Genomic DNA, 22455 nt, shown 5'->3' with positions numbered 1-22455 from the left:
AGGTGAAGTTCCCGACGACTGGAAGAAGGGAAATATAACCCCCATTTTCAAGAAGAGGAAAATGGATGACCTGGGGAATTACAGACCAGTCAGTCTCACCTCTGTGCCTGGCAAACTCTTGGAGCAGATTCTCCTGGAAGGCATGCTAAGGCACATGAAAAACAACAGGATGCTTGGTGACAGCCAGCATGGCTTCACTAAGGGGAAATCCTGCCTGACCAATTTGGTGGCCTTCTAGGATGGGGCTACGAAACTGATGGACAGGGGCAGAGCAGTTGATGTCATCTACCTGGACTTGTGCAAAGCCTTTGACACGGTCCCACACGACATCCTTGTCTCTAAATTGGAGAGACATCAATTTGATGGGTGGACCACCCGGTGGATAAAGAACTGGCTGGATGGCCACATGCAAAGAGTTGTGGTCAATGGCTCAATGTCCGGCTGGAGACCGGTAGCGAGTGGTGTCCCTCAGGGATCAGTGTTGGGACCGGTCTTGTTCAACATCTTTGTCGGTGACATGGACAGTGGGATTGAGTGCGCCCTCAGCAAGTTTGCCGATGACACCAAGCTGTGTGGTTCGGTTGATACGCCGGAGGGAAGGGATGCCATCCAGAGGGACCTCGACACGCTTGTGAGGTCGGCTGATGCCAACCTGATGAAGTTTAACCATGCCAAGTGCAAGGTCCTACACCTGGGTTGGAGCAATCCCAGGCACAGCTACAGGTTGGGCAGAGAAGAGATTCAGAGCAGCCCTGCAGAGAAGGACTTGGGGGTGTTGGTCGATGAGAAAATGAACATGAGCCGGCTGCAGTGTGCGCTCGCAGCCCAGAAAGCAACCGTATCCTGGGCTGCATCAAGAGGAGTGTGACCAGCAGGTCAAAGGAGGTGATCCTGCCCCTCTGCTCTGCTCTCGTGAGACCTCACTTGCAGCATTGTGTGCAGTTCTGGTGTCCTCAACATCAAAAGGACATGGAACTGTTGGAACAAGGCCAGAGGAGGCCACGAGGATGATCAGGGGACTGGAGCACCTCCTGTATGGAGACAGGCTGAGAAAGTTGGGGCTGTTCAGCCTGGAGAAGAGAAGGCTGCGTGGAGACCTCAGAGCAGCCTTCCAGTATCTGAAGGGGGCCTACAAGGATGCTGGGGAGGGACTCTTCATCAGGGACTGCAGTGACAGGACAAGGGGTAACGGGTTCAAACTGAAACAGGGGAAGTTTAGATTGGATCTAAGGAAGAAATTCTTTACTGTGAGGGTGGTGAGGCACTGGAATGGGTTGCCCAGGGAGGTTGTGAATGCTCCATCCCTGGCGGTGTTCAAGGCCAGGTTGGATGAGGCCTTGGGTGCCATGGTTTAGTGTGGGGTGTCCCTGCCCATGGCAGGGGGGGTTGGAACTGGATGATCTTAAGGTCCTTTCCAACCCTAACTGTTCTATGATTCTATGTAACCATGCATTTATTGTTATGCTCCAGTCTTTTTTCAGTGCTTACACTTAGTCCTGGAAGTACTCCCACTGATCAAAAACCCAACATGGCAATCTAACTAAAAGCAACCAGCTTTACAGACCCTTTCTTACTGGCATGAATACAGTAATTTTCTGCCTCTGGACCATGAGAAGAAGCCATGCAAAAACCTATCTCGGAACAGACTTCTGAAGGCCCAGGAATTGCTTTGTAGGACTTCATGTGCAACATGGCATACAGTTAGAGGAAATGATTCTGTGTTTTCAGTGTAACTCAATATACTGTGATCAACAGTAGAAACCAAGTCCTGAGATCAGCCCGATCCTTCTGCACAGCTTGAGACAGTGACTGCCCTAAGAATGCCTTCTCACTGACCTAGCCTGGAGTTACAGCTTGCTCACATTATTCAAAGGCTACAAACGGACCTTGAGCCTTTCAGAAATAAAGCAGATTATCCAAAATCAAAACTTCACAATCTATTCAAAACAGCACTCTTATCTGGCAGTTCAAGTTTTGCTTTTATTCTTTGGGGTACCGTACACCTGATATTTTGTATAAATGGGAAAAATATCAGATAAACCAAACTTAGAAAAAAATAATTTTTCCAGTAATTTTTCTTTGTTTAATATAGATATGATACGTTGAAAGTACAGGTAGAGTAGCCTAAAATCTTGATTCTGTTCTTTGAGACCCAAGATAGCAAAACAATTGACATTTTCTACTGATTATACACCAGGTACTCCACAGAGAAAAAAAATAAGAGTAATGAGATGGAAAACGGAACTGAGTGTTTCACTGGTGCTGCTGTTGTCTGAATGTTGATCAATAAAGCAATAAATAAGCTGCCAAGTTAGGCATATCTTAGCTGTGGATTTTGGACATAATTCTCTAGAGCACTTTTAGGGAGAGAAAGAGGTTGATTTCTATTGAATCTGTATTCAAATTTAAGCTTTAGAAACAAAATACAAATCTTCAGTTAACACTGAAGGAATCCCTTCCTTCCACTTCAAGAGAATAAAAACGTCTTTCTGCTACAATGTTCAGAAGCCTAAATTTCTTTAAGAGCTTATATCCAAGTCCTTTGATTTTTCTGTCAATGACTCTGGACAAGATGTGTGTAAAAAAAGCAAAGCATCAACAATTACAAATGATATACTTCAAAATGAACTGAACTGGACTTTTGAATATAGCAAATAAGATAGGTACATAGCCCTAAGATGCCTACCAAGAATGTCTTCCACCCTTGCAAGTTTTCAAGACTTTGGTAGGCAAAATCATGGCTGACCTGGTAGTCCTGCTTTGAGTAGGAAGCTGGATCAGAGACCTTCAGAGCTCCCTTACAACCAACACTTCCCTGATTCTGTACACGTTTCAAAATAAAACTAATATTTACTTCTTTCATTATTATATTTTCTTATTCTCTTTCATCTATATGGTTAAAAAAAATAGGAAAAACCACATCTCAAGCTCAATATCAGACCATTGACAGCTTTCCTGATGTTCAGCAGATGTATTGCTCCTCCTAGCACAATATGCGGTTAAAGACCATTTTAGGCTGCTGCCAGAACACAAGCATGCTACAAGTCAGCTAGTTTCTATGGAAACCACATTCGGTAAGACAGACACCATAGGTCACTGCTTCAACACAAGATAAACTGGGAATAGCTAATGTGTGAAACCTCAAATTATTTTCCCCTCTAAATGAGAGCGGTGTTTGCCCTCAGTGATAACTCTGGTTAAGAAGCAGCACATGCAGAAAGTGTAGACTCAACACACCAATAGTTTTTACTAAGTGGAGAAACATTTTCAGCATTTATAAAAATGCTTCATTTTGTAAGGTGATGAGCAAATGCACCATTCATTCAAAGGTCCCAAGTTTGATTCCTTAAAACAGTGGAATATTCCAAATTATCAGTTATCTCTAAAGCTGATATCTTCATTTGAAGACTGTCCCTATTCATCCATCACAGTTTAGTTTCTGCCTATTTTAATGCATCACAAGGAAGATGCTAAACATGACAATCAGTGGCATCAAAAATAAAAGCTTAGAGGACATTTGGACGGCCAAATCTCTTTGGAGTATGTGTACATTTCAGCTTTTAAAAAGAGGTAAAGTGCTGAAATCATTGCATTTGCTCTGTTTAGTCATACCAATTCAAAACAAAAACCAAAACAAACCCCCCAAAATATTTCTACCTCCTGATCTGAAGCAACTAGAAAATGAAATCCAAACTAAAATTGATAACAACAGCAATTTCTTTGCAGTCTATCCTCACCAGCAAATACACCTGAGCATTAATATGCACCCCAGTAAAAGAGAAACATGCCAATAACAGGGCCCAATAAATAAAAATGGGCCCAAAAGGGTTACTAAAGGCAATACCTAAGATTATGTGCACATTCAAATAGTCATGCTTTTCTACTATTTCTGAAGTTTTATAAATAACATACGAGCTAGCTGGCATAGCATGAAACCTAATTATAAACAAGTTATAATTAAGAACTGTCTCTAAATTATATAACATAGTATCAATATAAGTGTATTCATTATGTAAATGGTTATTTTATTGCTCATTTAGAACACATAATGAAAATGCAGATAGTAGGTGGACAGCATGCTAAATAAGGGCACAGATGAAGGAAACATATCTTGGCAGAGACAGAAGATGTAGGTGTGAAAGAACAAGAGCAACACTTAGTTGTCGCTTCAGTAACAGGCATGAATATTGCTCATGAGCTGGTCTCATGCATCATATCTAAGTCTGAAGATTTCAGTCATCACAGACACGCACCATGTTTCCTTTGAATTTTAGAGGCCTTCCTCCTTTCTCTCTCAAGAGGGCATGAGAAGAATGAGGAAGGCACAGACACATCCAAACTCCTGCTATTTTCTCTACCAAAATCTCAGTCCAAAATAAATCCAAGAACTTCTATATGTGAAGCTGACCAGCGCTAAGGTTTGAGAAAGATACCTGAGAAGCTTAAAACACAATTTTCAGCTACTTGAGCTCCTAAGGAGGCAGCCAGAGACTAAAGAACTCAAGTTTTCTGTGGACCAAGTCAGGGGAATACGTAAGTATTCTTATATATATAAGGCACATTCTACCCAAGTAAATTTCTGAACTCTGTGAGATGAAATAATAACAATTCATCACCCCAGACCACAGCTGATTTACCTGACTCACTTTGGGTGAGCTATATTTGTAATTATTTCAAACAACCCAGCATATATCATTGCTAAACCTATTTACAGGTCCTACGTGCAGAGCTGAGCTGGAGCAGTTAACACCATGTCAGTTCAGATAAATCCCCATGAAAAGCAGTAACTACCCTGTGGCACCTACTGAGGGTCCTACAAAAAGCTTTTAGCCAGTTCCCAGATCACTCCCTTTCTTCAGTTTCTCTCCAAGCTGCTTTTTTCCCTTTAAGAGGCTCAGCATATCCTTTGCTTCCTTTTACCTTAGACATTTGCTGTTGAATTTCTTAATCATTTAGCCAGATGAATACATCATAATTAATCCCATTAAAGCACTGGTATATGCCCACTGCTATCTTGCCCACCTCATGATTTAGAGCTTGCTACTTGTTCGGCATATTTGCTTCTGTAGTAAAGAGAAAAATCCCCTTACCATACCTTTCAGTTCACCAACCTCCTACCTGTTACCTCCACGCCCCCTTTTATACTAAGCAATTATTTGAAAACAGCCTCACCAGGGAAATCCCAGTTTAAGCAACAGGTGGGGAATGTACCTTCATTAATTCAGCTGCCTTAGAGCTGGTTTGGCACATCCTCCTATTGTAATCACTAGCAGTTAATTAAGCTAGAACCCCAGAAACTGCACAGCTTCGTTGGTGTTCACAATAAAAACCTAACCAAAACACCATCATCCATAGGGCACCACTATCAACAATAACAAAATATCTTAGTCTAAATATTTAGCCTAAAATGACATGTGTTTCAGCATCAATTTTCAGAAGAATTAAAGGTGAATTTCCAGGCTCCTTTTTTTAAAGCTGTGCTGGGAATTGCTAATACTTAACACTTGCACAGTTTTATTTCCCTCATTAAAACCTTTGGACCGAATGTCCACCTTGAAATTCAGAACAACTTAGATTTTGTTGGTGAATCATTTGTTTTAATAAATAAAGCTTTAGATGGGGAAAGACACATGCCCAGCTTGCCAGCATTTAAGCAATGCAGAGCTCATTTATGTCCTGCTTTCACAAACGCTTCACTATGCACTTGAATATGCAGTATGAGTAGTCCCATTACCTTAAATGGGATTGATTCCAGCATATAAAACTGGGCCAGAATGTAAGGCTGTGCTGCAGTTGGATATTAAGTAGTCTTATTTACTTTAATGAGTAAGATGTACATATCCTTAGGGTTTTTTTTCCTCTTTCTACACAGGAATGAGGTTATTCTCTTCAGGCAACACATTTGCAAGACTGCAAAGCTCGATCTTATTTTCCAGGCAATTCTTTCTTCAGCAGAGTTTTTATGCTCAGACTGAATTTTACATAAAGCCAACTCAATTTTGTCATTTTGAGATGCTAACTTGTTTTTGTTTAAATGACTGCCACTTTCTGCTCCAAGTCTGGATGGGAGCAAGTTAATCCTCTTGATCCTTTCACCTCTCTAACCCAGGACCAAGGGACTTCAAAGATGCCTTCCTCAGAAATACCAGAATAAGCACTCCAGCACTACAGAGGCAGTGTAGAAATTAGAGGTATTATTTTTCTGGAGCATTGTGACTCTGAGCATCACAAATGATGCTCTAATAAATTCATCTGGGCTTTAGCCTGTTCAGTCACACAGCAGAGGAGAAGCCAGGGTGCTGACTTTGTCTCTGCCTTGGCGAGTGGCCTTATTAGTGTTCGGGTCAACCAGCTACATCACACATGGATAGAGCAAGCCCAGTCCTGGAAATGCTATAGCTGCTGCATGGCATCCATCAGGTCTGTGCTACATAAAGAAGGTAATTAATCTTTTGTTGAAAGCTATTTAGTTTCACTGCCTTGGCGCATACAAAATATGATGTCTATTCACAAAAATTTGGGCTATCGTTCCCAAGGCAGAATAGGGAATCTATTATGAAATGAATAAAATTACTGTGTCCTTCATAAGCGTGAGCTGCTGTCACAGTGCTATGATTTGCTCAAGGAATACTCAATAAATACTTAAGAATATGGCATCTGGACTCTAATTAGCCATGCACAGTAGGCTAAATCTCTGGGACCACATTTGTCCAGTGGTTAAAATTCCATTATAATTGGCCTTTTATTTACACGAATGCAAACTGTGTTTTCATCAAGCCTTCACCTCCACCATAACATTGAAAAATAACCCATTCATTAGCAATTACTGAGTGTTGGTACATGGTCTTTTCACAGGTACTTGTGCTGCAGAAATCTGGCCAAAAGGATTAGGGCCTTTCACCAAAACAAGGGGGGAAAACTGCAGTGACCTGCACCATGCATTATACATGGCATGAGAAATCCCAGTGGCACTCAGACATTGGAAGCAAAATTTCTTCTTCAGATCCTCTTGGTAATAGCTGAGTTGGGTATTCCATGCACAGAGAGAAAGCAGATTCCCCCAAAGTCAGGCTGACATCAAGGTACAGTAACTGAATATCACCATGCGGTATAATCCCAGGAGGTGGAATTTGCACTGAATTTCTAACACTTTAATGCATATGCGTGAATTTAAAGAGGAGGTGACGGAAAAGCAAGAGTAACGTGATTCTAGAATTCCAAGGGTAGAAATAAATCCGTGTGAGGGGTCTGGAAGTGACATTTCAGGCAACAAAAGAAAATAGAGCCCCCAGTTATTAAGTTTAAGCTGCCAGCTTCAAGACTGTGGAGTCAGGTTATTTTATACCTCCATATAAAACAACTGTCATACAAAGTACAAGCAGCATTATGTCATCTCTAACCCCCATCATCTAAAGTCATACTAACATGCTAAAGTGGGCTGCGAATAGTGAGGGAAAGAACTTAATATATCACAGAACCAAAGTGAGATTTTGATCAGTGAATATAAAAACCATCTCCACAATTGTACAGTACATAAACATTGCAAACGAAATTTGACGGGTCTAATTCTTTTTTTACACCATTTGCCATGCTGACTTTATGTAATGTGAACTGGGAAATCCTCCCAGCTCACACAGAAGGACATTTTCTGATTTATGGGGTGAATTCTAAACTGATGATGTTTCAGGGAAGAAGCAGAAATCCAAAAATTCAACAAGCTCACAGAATGAACAGGCAAAATATTCAGCCCACTTCAGCTACTTGAAGCTTAAAGTGATTACTTTAAGTAGCATCATCTGAGGATTTGGTCCCATATTTATCCAGAAAGTTCAGATTTATTGTGATTTCTGTTTCTGTGGAATCAATCCTGAAGCACTTTCATTTTCTTGTCAGTTGTTGTTCAAGATGAAACATAATTACTTGTCTGATAGTTATTTGAGAAGCAAAGTCCAGAGCCTAAATCATAGTGATGTTATCTAGCAAAATATAGCTAGCTTCTCTTCACACCCTCCTGTCCCCCCTTACTTTTTACTCCAGATTCTTTTCTCCTAACATTTCACACCAAGAAAATTATCAATTAGCTAAGGAAACTCCTCCCTTCTCTACAGCTCTTACCATTAGTGAGAAGAAAAGGAGGAAAATAAAGCAATCTTAACTGATTTATCTGGGTATTTCTCCATATGGTCAAGACTCAGTCAGAAGAGAATACAGTAGAATCAGTCATGTCATGCACTCTTCAGTAAAATTACACTATTTACAGAACTCATATGAGGCCTCCATTGCTCCTAATTTTAAAGGAAGTTGCAGAAACATTATTAAATGCAGTGATTTAAGTGGTTAAAATTGGTACTTGCCAGGCAGAATCCATTTGTATCCCACTCCTGACACCTCCCCTTGGGACAAGTAGGGATGCTGGCTCTGACAAGACCTTGGGAGCTGCCAAGGGCATTTGCTGGGGATAATTTTGTTCCTAGGCATTCAGATCTGCTTTTCTATAGGACTGGTAAAGAAAGAATGGAAAGGCAAAGAGAAGGAATTTCCCCAGAGACTTTTCCACCTTCTGGAATGATAAATTATTCATTTTACTTTTAACCCTAAAGGTCTACCTATGACTGTGCTTAAGGAGACCTGCAGGAAGGCAGCTCACAAAAGACAAGGAAGAGCAGGATGTCTTCTTACCCTTATATTAAGTGACAATGCTTTTTAAAGAGGGAAGGCAGAGGGAAGAGGATAGCTCAGTGAAAGAAGGATGGAAACTCCATATCATGCTGTGAAAAGAGTAAGGCAACACTTTAGACTGGGAATTTCATGAGAATTGCAGGGATCCAAGCATCACATGCAAACACAGACTAGACTGTACAATGCTGGGATTTTGCATCAGTTGTATGTGCTTCAGAGGAGAAACTGGGCCCTAAACTGAAAGTATTCCAAAACAACATATGAACAAAAAACATCTTAACAATGGTTAACTTTCATATTTCCACAGATATACTTGAGTAAAAAGCTGGAAGAAGACAATCCACACCGGAGATAAGGGATTCCATGTATCCTTGGCCATGCTCAACTTTTCACATTCTCAGAACTTTAAAAAAGTCCCTTTATTTCTCTTTAGGTGACTGTCTTTCCTAGCCTCAACAGTTATTAGTGAGGTTCTAAAAATTGTTCACCTCTTGAGGCTAACTATATAAAACATTGCAGGTGTACTTCAATAACTCATTACAATTAATCAGTCTAGTAGTAGCATAATTAGCAAGGTAATATATGCATAAACAAAAAGGTAATCAACATTAAATATTTAGAAAAAAATATTATTAAGACAAATTCCAATAGGTGCTAGGCTTTAACGCACTAAACACATTTATATTGTGATTACTAAGAAAACTTCCCAATCCATTAAGCAAGTGGAAGTGAGAAAGCCCCTGTGCCAAACCAACTCAAGCTTCTCCAACTTGCAGTCTATTGCAGAATTATGGCCTAAATATCTTTGTAAAAATACTGTTTCCTAAAAAATAATTCAAACTGAAGATGCAATTATAATTGGATGGACTCAAATTCTGCCACCACATATCTGATTTTCTTCAGCATGTTCAATTTGGTTTCAGTGCACAGAGATGCTTTACAGTGCAAGCAGAACACATCCAGAGCACGTCAGCCTCAAAAGACATCTGTGTGCACCTTCTCTCTGCCTTATTTTATGTGGGATTTCTAAATTGGAAATATACTTGTTAGTTTGAGCAGGAATCTGCGCAGTGGAGTGTGCATATCTGTTTCTACAGACTTTTAATATTACAGCAAGTTCTGGTAGCACACTGAAAAAACCCCAAACTTTAGAGCTTTTATGAAGTGAAGGCTGCCTGGTATCTACAGACCTAGTGTCACCAGTGAAGCAATATTAATTAATGCTGCCTTGAAAGTCAATTTAGTTACCTCCGTACTGAGAATTTGCTTAAATATTTGTAGTGTTGGTGACTCTTATGCCAAAACCAAACACCGAAAGCACCTTCTCAACATATAATTTAGGAACTCAAGAATAGTTCCTTGTTCAGCTCTTTCCTGGGCTGGATAAATTATTCAATTTTTTATTAAATAATAAATTTTCTCTTTTATAGTTTTGAATCTATAAAACGAGACAACGCTCTCTTCACAAGTCACAACACTGACAGAAGACTACATTAACACGTTCACCCCATCAGCTGTAAACAAGTGAGAGAACTATTTTCTAGGACATAAAGATTCTCTTGTCTTTTTATAGATACTGCAGAGGTTTTTCAGTTTTGTTTTCCTCATATTCATTTTGAGCTGCTTCATGATCTTTAAGCAATACCAGAAAGCTGTTTCCATAGATCTGTTATTTAGTTCATTCACATAATAAAAGTTAACAGTCTTTCTTTGCCCTGCTTGATTATCTTGGTATTTTTGGATAAGGTACTTCTAATGCCTGGTAAATGCAAAGGAAGGAGGACTGGTTTGTACTGTTTTGAGTTTTACAAGCACTGATGGTAAACTGCATTCCAGCATTACAGTTTTGCAGGACTAGCTATGTCATGCCCGGTTTGACATCAGACAGATATGTGTTATTAAATGAGCCGCTAAATGTTATAGAATTATAGTAGGGAAATGTAGTAGTAAACTAAACTATCTCTACATGATCACATAATGTGGAAATGGGCTTTCTCCACTTTGCAGGACCTTCAGACAGTTTATCTCTGGAATTTCAAAGAGGACTTAGTGAATGATGCTGCACACTTTGAAACTAAATGCATTTTAATTGTTTTAATTATTTTTTACTAATTAACATGGAGAGAGTAACATTGTTTACTTAGCAAAAACCAGCCAACAGTTTGTGCCAATTCATTTTACATATATTTTTTTCTATTGGAAGCAGCAGTGGGCTACACCTAATTATCTTTGGACAGACAACAAACTGAAGAAATCGAGTAAAATCCATCTTAAACTAAACACCAGTAACCACATTTATGGCTGAACAATTTTCTCAAGTCAAACTTTCATAATGAAATAGATACTTCTTACCAATACTTTAAAAAAATATATGACTATAATCTAGAAGATGATGCAATACCACAGCTATTTCAGGAATGGTTGGCTTTTAGGCCTTTGGTGAGGAACATGGTATTGCGTCACAGCCAGACTTATTTCTGCTCAGGGACAGTTCAGAAATTACAGCTATGCCTTCAAACACCACCCACTTACTTTAGATTAATAAAAATATACTGTTAGACTTCAGAAAAATAAAAATAGGCCATTAAATTCCATTTTCTCTTTGCTCCGCATGCTGGATCTAACATATATTGAGAAATGTAATATATCCTCTACATAACATCTGTGATTTCTTCTTACTTAAGTGCAGAGTAAAGAGACTCAACAACCTCAAACATTCACCTAGCTGACAACATGTCTAGGGGAAACTCAACAATGGCATAAAACAGTTACATTAACACACAGCCTTCAAGGTTGCCTGAACTTTAAGATTTTCTTTAAAGAAAAACCTTAATTTCTACAGAGAAAAACCAGTGAAAGTCTTTATTTTTTAAAAAGACAAACATTTGGGAAGCAGTGACATTTAGTGAGATATGTTCCAGCAAATGATGCTTTTGTATTGCTTCAGTATTTAGAAAAACAACAGGCTTTATCTTCTCTAGCCTTTTTACCTCAGAAGAACTTGCTATCAAAAAGCACGTTACTAAATGTTATTTATGGTTCTCCTTTTTCCTAGACTGCAATACCAGCAGCCTCCTTTCTTTCAAAAAGAAAGAAGCAAAACCCTGCCCAAAGAATATATAACTAATACTCTGGATAAGCAGTGACAGCATTACTTAACTCATCCCATAAGTTCAAAAGAAGAAAAAGACTTATAAAAGTATTTATAGTGCTTTCTCAATTGGAAATTGCTTCTTTAATAAATGTTGTAAACAAAAAAGTACTTTTCTTCTATAACTCTGTATCAGGCAAAAATCAGTTTATGACAAAACATTTTGAGGAGGAAAGGCCATCACAAAACACTAAATCACAATTTTCCCCTCTAAATTCAACAGTTTATTTATCGCACATGCTTATCACCTGTAATAAGTGGTGAGGACTGAAAAACTGAGTCAGTTAATACTACAGATAGTCTTTGGAAAAGAAATGCAGTCACATAAAAATACTAATGTGTATTTCTGTAGATATGTTTAGGCCAACACAGGTCTTTACGTTTATAAGTAACTAAAGCCAGGCCACCGTAATATGTAGCAGAAGAGCAGGAAGAATATGACCTTCAGTTTATCTTTTACCTACTGCTCACAGAAAAGTAACAGTCTTACTGCTTCCCAGAACGTTAACAAATGCAGTGTATCATTGCCTTGCTAATGGCTAGTGAATGTTTTAGGTGGCTGGGCATGAACTGTGGTAGCATATTTTTGTTGTTAACCCCGAATATTAATCCTGGCTCCAACATGGACTTGGCACATAGATAAAGTTAAAACATTTTATTCTCTACCCATTTTTATTTGTACAATTCTAATATACTTACCCTTGTTCAGTTCTTCCTTGCCTCCTGCTGCATACCATCCTGCCTGTTTTCCCATTCCCCCTGGAAGAAGTAGAATGGATTGCATTTCATCCAAAAAGAAACATCTTTGAGCATATGTCAGCTACCTCTATTTCAAAGCTGATCTACTCTTCATTTTCTCTATTCTTTATCTCATCTCCGCTACAACAGATTGTCAGTTAATCAGGATGACTTCTGTTTGAATTTAGCAGTTCCCTAAATGGGGTATAGTTACTAGCTGAGATTAGATCTACACAAATACCAAGGTATTTGAACTGTTCTGTCATTTACATCTTCAGTCCCTCATGTCTTGCTAGGATATTCCAACTTCAGTTTGAAAGTACAAGTCATACTAAATCCCACTCCTACAGTTTATACATACATCCTTCCAATCTCACTAAGTACACCATCATTTTAGGTTTTAATTCCCTATTACTAGTCCAGAATCTTCTAATTTAGTGCAAAGTAATTCATGCTATTGTTTCCTTTGTTCACTTAGTTTTCTTTGTATTCATTTTTTATTATTCCAATATTATTTTCAGATATTACCTATTGCCTATACAGTCTTTATTGCATCACCAATAACACCCACATGCCAACATCTACTTCTCTTTGACAGAACCTCAAATATAATCCTTATTTTTTTAATTCCCTTTAACACAGGTCTCTATTCTGACCTTGTTGCAAAACATGATTTTTGGACTTTGAACTAAAATGAAGTGAAAGGCTAACAAAATATTGCAGGATTAAATCCCCAATGGAAGTACTGACTCTCCTGTTGCTGAATTACTCTTCAATGGAGCCTCATCAGCAGATCAGGCCAGCAAGACATTTGCAGAGATGCTGCTGTTTTCTACTTTAACAAGACATTACCAAGTCCTCCAAGATGCACAACTCATGTTTAGCCTAGAGAATCTGTGCATAGAGCCTAGACAATTTACTTCAGGCCACCCTGATGTACAAGGACAGTGAGGATTACAGACATTTTTTTTCCCAGGTAAGTCAGTGATCATAGTTCTACTATGTTTTCTACTAGGTTTTCCTGTTTACCAATTAGCCTGGAGGATTTGCTGAATACATTTTGATGCTCAGCCACTGGGTACTTGCAGAAAATGCAAATTAGAACAATGAATTTATTTGTAATACAAAGGAATCTAAATAAAGAATGAATACTTCGCTATTTATTCATGCGGTAACATCAACTAGACAAAGTAATTCTTGTAAAAATCAATGGAGTCTTATTTCCTGGCAGTGACATGGATAAAAAGAAACCAAATGAACCCAAACTACAAAGTATGTTTATAAATAATCTCTTTTTTTACCTTTTAAATTCAGAAAACTCATTTCACTTGTTTTATTTGATACTTCTTGCTGCAAATTTTATTAGTGCTATGAATAGTTACTGAAGTATTTTTTTCAACTGATTCTATTGCTTGTTATCTATATGCAAAGAACACGAGTATAATGAAAAATCAACATCTTTGATTTTTACTAGTAGAGACATGACAATAATTCTCACACAAATGTTAAGGAAAAGAGAATACTTTATATGTATTTCTACTACTTAAAATTACAGCACAGAATTATCATGGGCAGTCAACACTGCCCATGGTTTTTTTCCTTACTTAATGGGAAAGAAGATACAAAGATATCTAATACTGTACCTGGTTTATGAATGATTTGGTTTATTGCATCACATTTAAGGAATAATCATGATTTTGTAGTATAGAGCAATCGACAGCTGATGACTTTGATTAAATATTGAAGCTCAGGCATTTAATCAATCCTGATAGCCATTTATGGCAAGCACTATATACCACAAAACTATAAAGATTATGGCTATTATACAAAAACTATACCACAAAAAAGAGAAAAGGAAATAATATCTCCCACTATCATAGAAGATGAGCCCTGTTAATGTTCTTTGGATTCTCCAAAGAGATACAGTACTGCAGTACTGAGAATGAAAGTCTGTCCTTGACATCAGTGCAGTCGATGTAGGTAATATGACGATGGGAATCATCTCCACAACAGCCAATTTAGTCACTTAGTAAGTAAAACAATAGGTAGCAGCTACCAGCAGAAAGCTGAGAGAGGATGGAAAGTTATCTCCTCCCAAAGAACTGACAAGATCCTTAGAGATCCTGTAGCCAGCAGAGCCATCCATCCAGGTGTTCCTACATCACTGACCACTCAGTCAGCAACTGCATTCCCAAGGGGCTTGACTCTTCACTGTCTTCCAGGCTGGCAGAGATTTATGTCTGACAGTACGTGACTGGAAAGAAAGTTTAAAGTTCTGTGTGTCTGCTGCAAAGCTTTTTTATACTTGTGCCACACACACCCCCCAAAACCCCAACATCCCCAATGAAACTTATTCCTCTTCCTCACGCAATTCACTCCTTCAGAGAACAAACACTGACAAAGTTTTGGAATTTTAATCCTAGTGAGAGTATATATGAGTTTTTACCAAGTGTTTCCTTACAAGTAAAAGCTTTCCAGCTGTTTCTGCAGAGCAAACGATGCAGTCAGCAAGTTTCACATCATTTTTGGTGCATTAAGCAAAATCAAAAAGCCATTTAAATTATATCAACTTACAATCAGACCTCGATATTGTGGGCAAAAGCTCTGAGTTCCAGAATATTGAGCTCTTCTATTTTCTTTATAGTCTGTATTTTGAAAGAAATTCTCCATATGATGAAGACACCATTGGTACTTATGCATATATAGCATTTGAGTCCAGGGTGGACAGATTTTCAGGGCAGAATTATTATTGCTAAAGCACTAAGAATACTGACTCTGTGCTTTGGGGACACATGGTCCTATTTAGGAAGGAGATACCCAAATATTTTCTCCAAGAAACAGGCTGGGTCATATCCTAATTAAATCAGGTTTTGGAGATTGTCCTTACATAATTATTTATTACAAGGATTCCTGCCCTTGCTAAAGGATTAGTCCTGCTTGTTGTTAGGTTAACTATCTGCTTACCTGCCTTGCCTGTTAAATTAGCAGCCCATGAATATGTCATGCCTCCACGTAAGTGCACTTGCACTAATGAGAAATGCATTTAATCAATGCTTAGTACATCTTCCCTTCCCCTGCCCCAGCATCCTTTCCCAGACAACCTCACTGCTGATGATGGCAGCTCTCATGGAAAAGCGTTCAGACAAAATGCAAAGCAGTGACAGCAAGTGATTCACAGCTTTCTAACGGCATGATTACCACAATGACGTTGTGTAACCACTATTACCTACCTGTAAAGCACACACAATAATTCACTTCACTATGAATGTTATTCACATGTATAATTTCAGTACTGTATGTGTAACAGGAATGCAATAAAATTAAGTCACGTATGAGTGAGTTTTACAAGGTACAGTTCCAAGGGCTGTTAATTTAAAGCCATTCATGGTATATTTGCCTTTTAAAGGCAGTGCTATTAGCGGTGTCGCTGTAACACATTTATATCGCTTTTCTATTATTTTTGAATTTTACATTCTCTTACACAACGGAGGGCGGACTCCATTAATACACCAGAAGACACTGTTAAGTGCTTCACCCTCTCAGACTGTGGTAGCTACCATATTCATCTCCTCCTTCCCACAGCTCTCTGTTAGGCTAGTTCAGTGACCCAAATAGATGATGCTAGTAATTGGATCCTTGAATTTAATGTTAGAGAATATGCATACACTTCCCTTTAATCTTCCCTCTCCCTGGAAAGCAGAAATCATAGAATCATTAAGAAATGATAAGAACTAGAAGACAAGTAGTTATATACAGCTGGGTTTTGGGTGAGTGTGTTTGAGGGGTTCTGGTTGGTTTGGTTTTGTTTGGGGGGGGGGGTTTGGTTGTATTTTGATTTGGGTTTTTTCTTTTACTGATGGGTAAACCTAAAGTCTAACTATTATACATGTATATATATGTATATATAAGAATGTAAGTGTAAATATAAATATACATATAAAATATAGATATAGATATGAATATATATAGCAATTACTACCAAAAGCAGAACTACAGCCCAGCAATTGTAACCTAACACATCCATCAGTCATCAAAACTTATAGAAATCCTCAAAAACAGCTTTTATTCAGACAGCTGCTGACAATGCAGTGGATTTCATCCAGTCAATAAGACTTTTCAGTGCATAACCACAGGAGCCTGCAAAACTGCCTGAGGTTTTCTAGGTATCATGGACATTAATGCAAGTTGTGGGGGAACAGCATTTCTCTTTCAGCACAGAGCATCATGAAGACAATCTGGATTTTCTGTCTTTTCCATTGGTCTGTTGACAGACATTTTGAAAACCACCACTCAAAAATAAAGTCATTTAACTGTTAGAGGACAAAGTTGCCAACCTGAATAGCTGGGTCTTGTTTGCATCCTCTGAAACCAACATCTTTGCAATTTATTTGCTATTAAAAGTCATTTTCCTGTTCACTGAAGTATACTTGTTTTGCATTTCAGTGTTGCTGTATGGTCTCTGGGATGTGTACAACTGAATTTTGCTTGTTTCCAATGCAGTGAAATCTCAGCATTACTCAGTTGCAAGGTAGATAAAATTGTAACAAAACGCAGCTTCATAAAGGAGGAAGTAAAGTTTGAACAGAAATTGAGAGTAGGAAAATTTGGATTATTTACATTATAGATGCAATACTGTCCTACGTACAATGCCATGTACAGCCCTAATAACATTCATCCTCCAGCAGTCTGATCCAGAATTCAATTTGTCCAGCACTCAGCCTGACCACAGCTGATTGCTCAGGCAGCACGAATCCAGAGCCCACAGCTGAAAAGGGACAACCTTCCCCACTTTAAGACTCATCCAGGAATAGAGCCTAATATGTCACTCTGTTATGATTTACACTTGCATTATAATCTCTGGGTTTAAATAATAGCGTAATAATTTATTTCTGCTTGCATTGGTAGATTTAGCATCTCTATAGATTGATGCATTTCCTCTGATTGCTTTAGAGTATTTAATAGCACTTATTTCTGCTGTGTTCTCAATTGTATTATTTTCACTCAATGCACCTTAACTTGCACCTTAAGTTAATTGGGAAGACGTAGGACTATCATGATGAGGCTGAAGATAATCTTCAGATTTTTATCTTCAAATTAGCTGGATTACAACATTTTCACCCCTGTTCTTAGCTTCAGAGCTGTAGTGGTTTATCAACGAACTCTTAACGTGCAAGTAAGATGTTCCTATGTGTACAGCTGATGTTAGGTTCAGCCAGTTTCCATTTTTCACAGAGGAAACTGCTACATGATAAGCAGAACCGGTGCTTTCCTGGGGCTTCGGTTTGTTTTTTCCATCCTTGCTCAAAGCTAAATTTCTGTTTGCAGAAGTAGTCCTCAGTACATTTTATTCATATGTCGTAAGTAGAATTACCAGTTAAGTAAAAGGATAACGGTTATGCAAGAAGCAGGGCTTTTTCCTGGAACATAGGAATTCTCAGCGCTTTCACCAAGAGAAATGGATAGGAAATGCCAGAGAACCAGATTACTTAATGTACCAGAGATCTTCTAACCCACGTAAACATGTAGTGTTACAAACACAGAGGTTAATTTGAAAGCTGTTTTTCAGATGAATGGTCTAAAATACGGTACTGGATATTCTAGCATGGAGTATGGTGTTCTGAACATTTTCCTTCTCAAATGGAATAAAAATGTCGAGGACCTCACATATGAAGGGGAAAAATGTCCACTGTAAAACATTCAAAAAACCTCTGTCATACCAGCTACCTTGAAAGAAAACTTCTATAGAATACATGAAAATGGGAACAGACACCAATATGGAAACCAGCTGAGTTTCACAGCAGCATTACGCCGATTCAAAGATCTTTAATGAAAAAGGAAAGTTTGGTAAATGAAGATGTAATTACTGAAGAGAGAGCAAGAAACTGCAAACCTGAAAGTGAATGGATAGGGCTGCAAGAAAGAAAACTAAAAAAGAATCAAAACCGATTGAGCTACTTCAGGGAATACTCCAACACAGCTTTAGTGAGACAACAAAAGGTCCTTTGAAAGTAGAGTGTTAGGTACTTATTTTAAAAAGTCTCAGGGGAAGAACAATGAATTCGAGGAGAGGCTTGTAATTATTTTAATTAAAAAATAGTAGAATGCAATGACAGAATTTTAAGAAGAAAAAGTCTGTTTCAAATTATTTGGCTGCATAGGAGACAAAAGGAATGCTGATGTGTGTCTGCTCTGGGTATGTAAAAAAGGATCAATGTTCTGAAAGGGTGGGAGCTCGGGAAAGCCACAAGACATTTAGATATATCAGAGGTTACATAAACAATCTTGTAATTAAGGCCCTAAAGGAGAAGAAAGGGAGAAAACGAATAAGAAATATTTAAGCAAAAGATTTCCTATATATTAGTTCTTTCTTAAATAAATTTTATCCAATTTCCTGGTGAGAATCATGAATTATGGCTGGGAGAAATACAAGCATAGAATGAAGGTAAAAGATTTAATTTCTTGTCTCAGATCAATGTCATTTGATGCAGCCTTAATCGTTAAACTGCAAAGGGAATCCAATTTTTACTTAAGTCAATTGAAATATAGGAATCTTATTAGATTTGATTCTGTAGAGAAAAAACTTCATGTTCATCAGCTTTGTGTGCGTTGTTGAACTATGCATTGATTATCTTGGCTAATATCAACCATTATTTTATCTTCCCACCTCCTTTGCAGGAGAAAAGAGTCCAGATCATTACTTCAAAGACTCTGAAACCTGTCGGAGCTAAAATGTTTAAATGCCATCAGGTTGCCCTTCACCCTTCACTAAACCCACTTCTGGAAAGAGGCTTAGTGTACTCAGTATACTCATTATACTTCAGTATTTCTAGTATTTGAACTGAGAGTATTGCCTAAAGTACTACAGTGCAGGATGTGCTTTGCTGGAGGGATGACGTGCACTTAAAGAGATTATTTTATATTTTACTAAAAAATATCTCTGTTACATGTTAAGAATAAACTATAGATCAACTGGACTTAAAAAGTGAAGCAGTAAAACCTTGCTAGTTTTCTTAATAACTGAGAACAATTAAAGATTTCCTACCTATGGATTCGAGTATTTTTTGCTCTAAATTTCCTTTTACAAACTGTATCAGCTGCCAAATTCCAGAAAATTGAACACATTTTCCTTATATCATCGTCTTATAATGGTGGCATTTTTTAAACTGACAGAAATAAAGTCACTGCTGAGATCCTGAAGATTTGACAATTTATTCACATAATACTGGGTAATTAAAGGAAAAAACTAGTAAGAAGAAATTAATTAGCAGTGTTCTCTTAAGTCATGATCTGTACCTCACACAATATCTGGCAAGCCCTTATGACTTACTTGAGGGGGATTCTAATGACACATTCATTTCAGCAAAAGAAATATAATGACACTGAGACAGAAAAACAATAATACCCATTTAGCAAAAAGGTGGATGCATCCATTTCAGTGGGAAGCCAAAAAAACAGAGACACATTGAAATAATTCCTGAGAACGTGACAAGTGTTTTAAAAGTAAGCAACAAAAAACATTAGTAGGAGACTACCTAACTCCAGGCCAAGAATCTGCAAATTCAAGAAGATCAGCAGGAACTTATGCACAGGACAATTAAAAGAGAGTAAAAGGTAGTCTTACATGCAAAACCTCTGTACAAGCACACCATAAGTTCTATTGTCTTGAAGCACAAAGGAAATCAGGTGTGATCAAAGGTGTTTTGCTAAATAAAACCAACTACAACTATTCCATACAGGAGAGATGTAATGTAAATGACTGAGATAATAGCAAGATGAAGGGATAGCAACTACAGACAGACTAATAGCTATAGAAAACCCCAGGTTACCAGGTTCTGTGGCTGTTGAAAAATATGACTGTTTGCCATAGAATCCGTTCCACAAACCTTCACATATCTGCAACTTTCCTCACAGCGTGATGTCCATTACCTTTAATGAGCTGAACTTCATGTCCACAGGGACTGCAAAAGCAGCAGAATCATTGCAAAGGTAGAAAATAATGGGGACATGCTTCTGGGGCTCTCTGTCAGCTCCCAGCCCATTCCTACAGTCCCTCCTGAAAGGCATGTCCTGGCTGGATACTCCATTTGTCAGCAGCAGGATGTTGTCTGCAAACCAGCAGCATCTTCTTCAGAAGGAAAACCCCAATAAGCCTTTCCCAGGTTGCACAGCCCTTATTCCTTGGCCTTGCCTGAGGCAGGCAGAACATCCAAGCAGCCAGGCTGCCTCAGCAGTGTGTATAAATCATGAGCAGCTGAGCCTATGAATCCACTGTACCCCACGACCAGCAAGTTAGAGATGCCAAACTCCACGTGGCATCCTTGTCAGAGGTTCACATTCTTCAAAGGCTCTGCCCCCTTCTGTGGACATAGAAGAATCCAGTTCCTTTGTTTGTTTGTTTGACAGGGTTTTGGTTTTGATTTCTTTTTTGTTTGGCTGTTGTTCTGTACTGGATATAAGATATGAATATATTTCAGAGCAGAATACTGGGGTTTCCTTGTCAATAGCTACCTAACAATACCAATAGCTATTTTCATTAACTTATTTGCTCTATAAACACTTTGCCATTGCATTACTGGTCCCCAGACTCTATTATCTGTTGGAAACGCACAAAGTAAAAAAAAAAAAGACACATCAAGGGTTACTGATAATGATGCTACAAGAGATGCAAGCTTTTTATTTTACTTTCTCACAGCTGAATATCCCACAGATTTAAGCCTTTTGCATTCCAAATATCCCCATGTCTCTTTGGAATCAGTTGTAGGCAACTCAGTGTAACATGCACAAAGGAGACAGATAAAGTCACAGATTGTGTGCCCCAACTGGGGGATTTGTTTGCTTTAACAAATGATGCTGGTCTTTCTAGAAATGGATTTATTTCCCAGTTCTCCTGTATTACTCCCTGGGTTTGAATTTTTAAAAGCCTCCAGAATTTCAGAGCAATCATGACTTTAGCAATTATTTCGTAAGTACTTTTAAAATTTTAATATCCAGCCAACTATCTTCATAATGTGCTGAGTTTGCCTATAATTTATGAGTTATAGAACTAAAATATCCAAATCAATATCCAGAAAGTATCACATCTTTAAACCAAATTAACTTACGTAGGAGCAGTTAATCCTCAGCGTCAAGCCATGCCACCTTTATATTTTTTGCCCCTTAAGTAATATGAAAGATAATTTCCCTGAGGATTTAAAAGCACTGAGATACGCTGTATGGAATAGCATCAGCTCTGCCTTGAAAGGAGGACACACTTCATGTCTCTAAAATAAATTGCCAGAGAATATAATGCAACCTTCCCGGGTACTTTCATCACAGCACCGCCTATTTATTATCGTGAAAATGTCAAATACAGATGCTAATTCAGGAAGCAAAATCTTAAAGACTGAACCATGGAAATGATACTCATAATGCACAAAGAGCGGCAAAACATCTTGAAGAAAGCTAGGACAATGAATTTAAGCTTGATGAATCTGTAATTAAAATGGGTAGCGCACCATAAGCATGTTCTATACATGCATATTAAGATGTAATGCTGATGCATTGAGTGAGCCCAAAGCAGCAGGAATGGATTCCCACAGATCTACAAAATCCAGAATGTGCTATTCGATACGTGCAACACAGGACTGTGGGGAGCAGATGACGCAGTGGGTTCAAATGCTGCCATGATGCAGGTGATGCTCAGCTCTGGCAGATCCAGCTGCTCTGAGTTTAGATGTCATTGTGTCTGACTGTTAGCCAGGCTGTGGCCACACAATTCTGCTAATTCCTAATCTCTAGAATTTTCTGCTGAAAGCATTTTTATCAAAAACCACTATTATGGTTACTGAAGAAAATGGAAATATATTTTCAAACATTAAACTCCCCCTATTTTTATGCTTAATACTTTG

The sequence above is a fragment of the Psittacula echo genome (genome assembly GCF_963264785.1).
Source record: "Psittacula echo genome assembly, chromosome: 14".
Classification (NCBI taxonomy): domain Eukaryota; kingdom Metazoa; phylum Chordata; class Aves; order Psittaciformes; family Psittacidae; genus Psittacula; species Psittacula echo.
The sequence above is the reverse complement of the archived record's forward strand: the minus strand, read 5'-3'. Positions refer to the sequence as shown.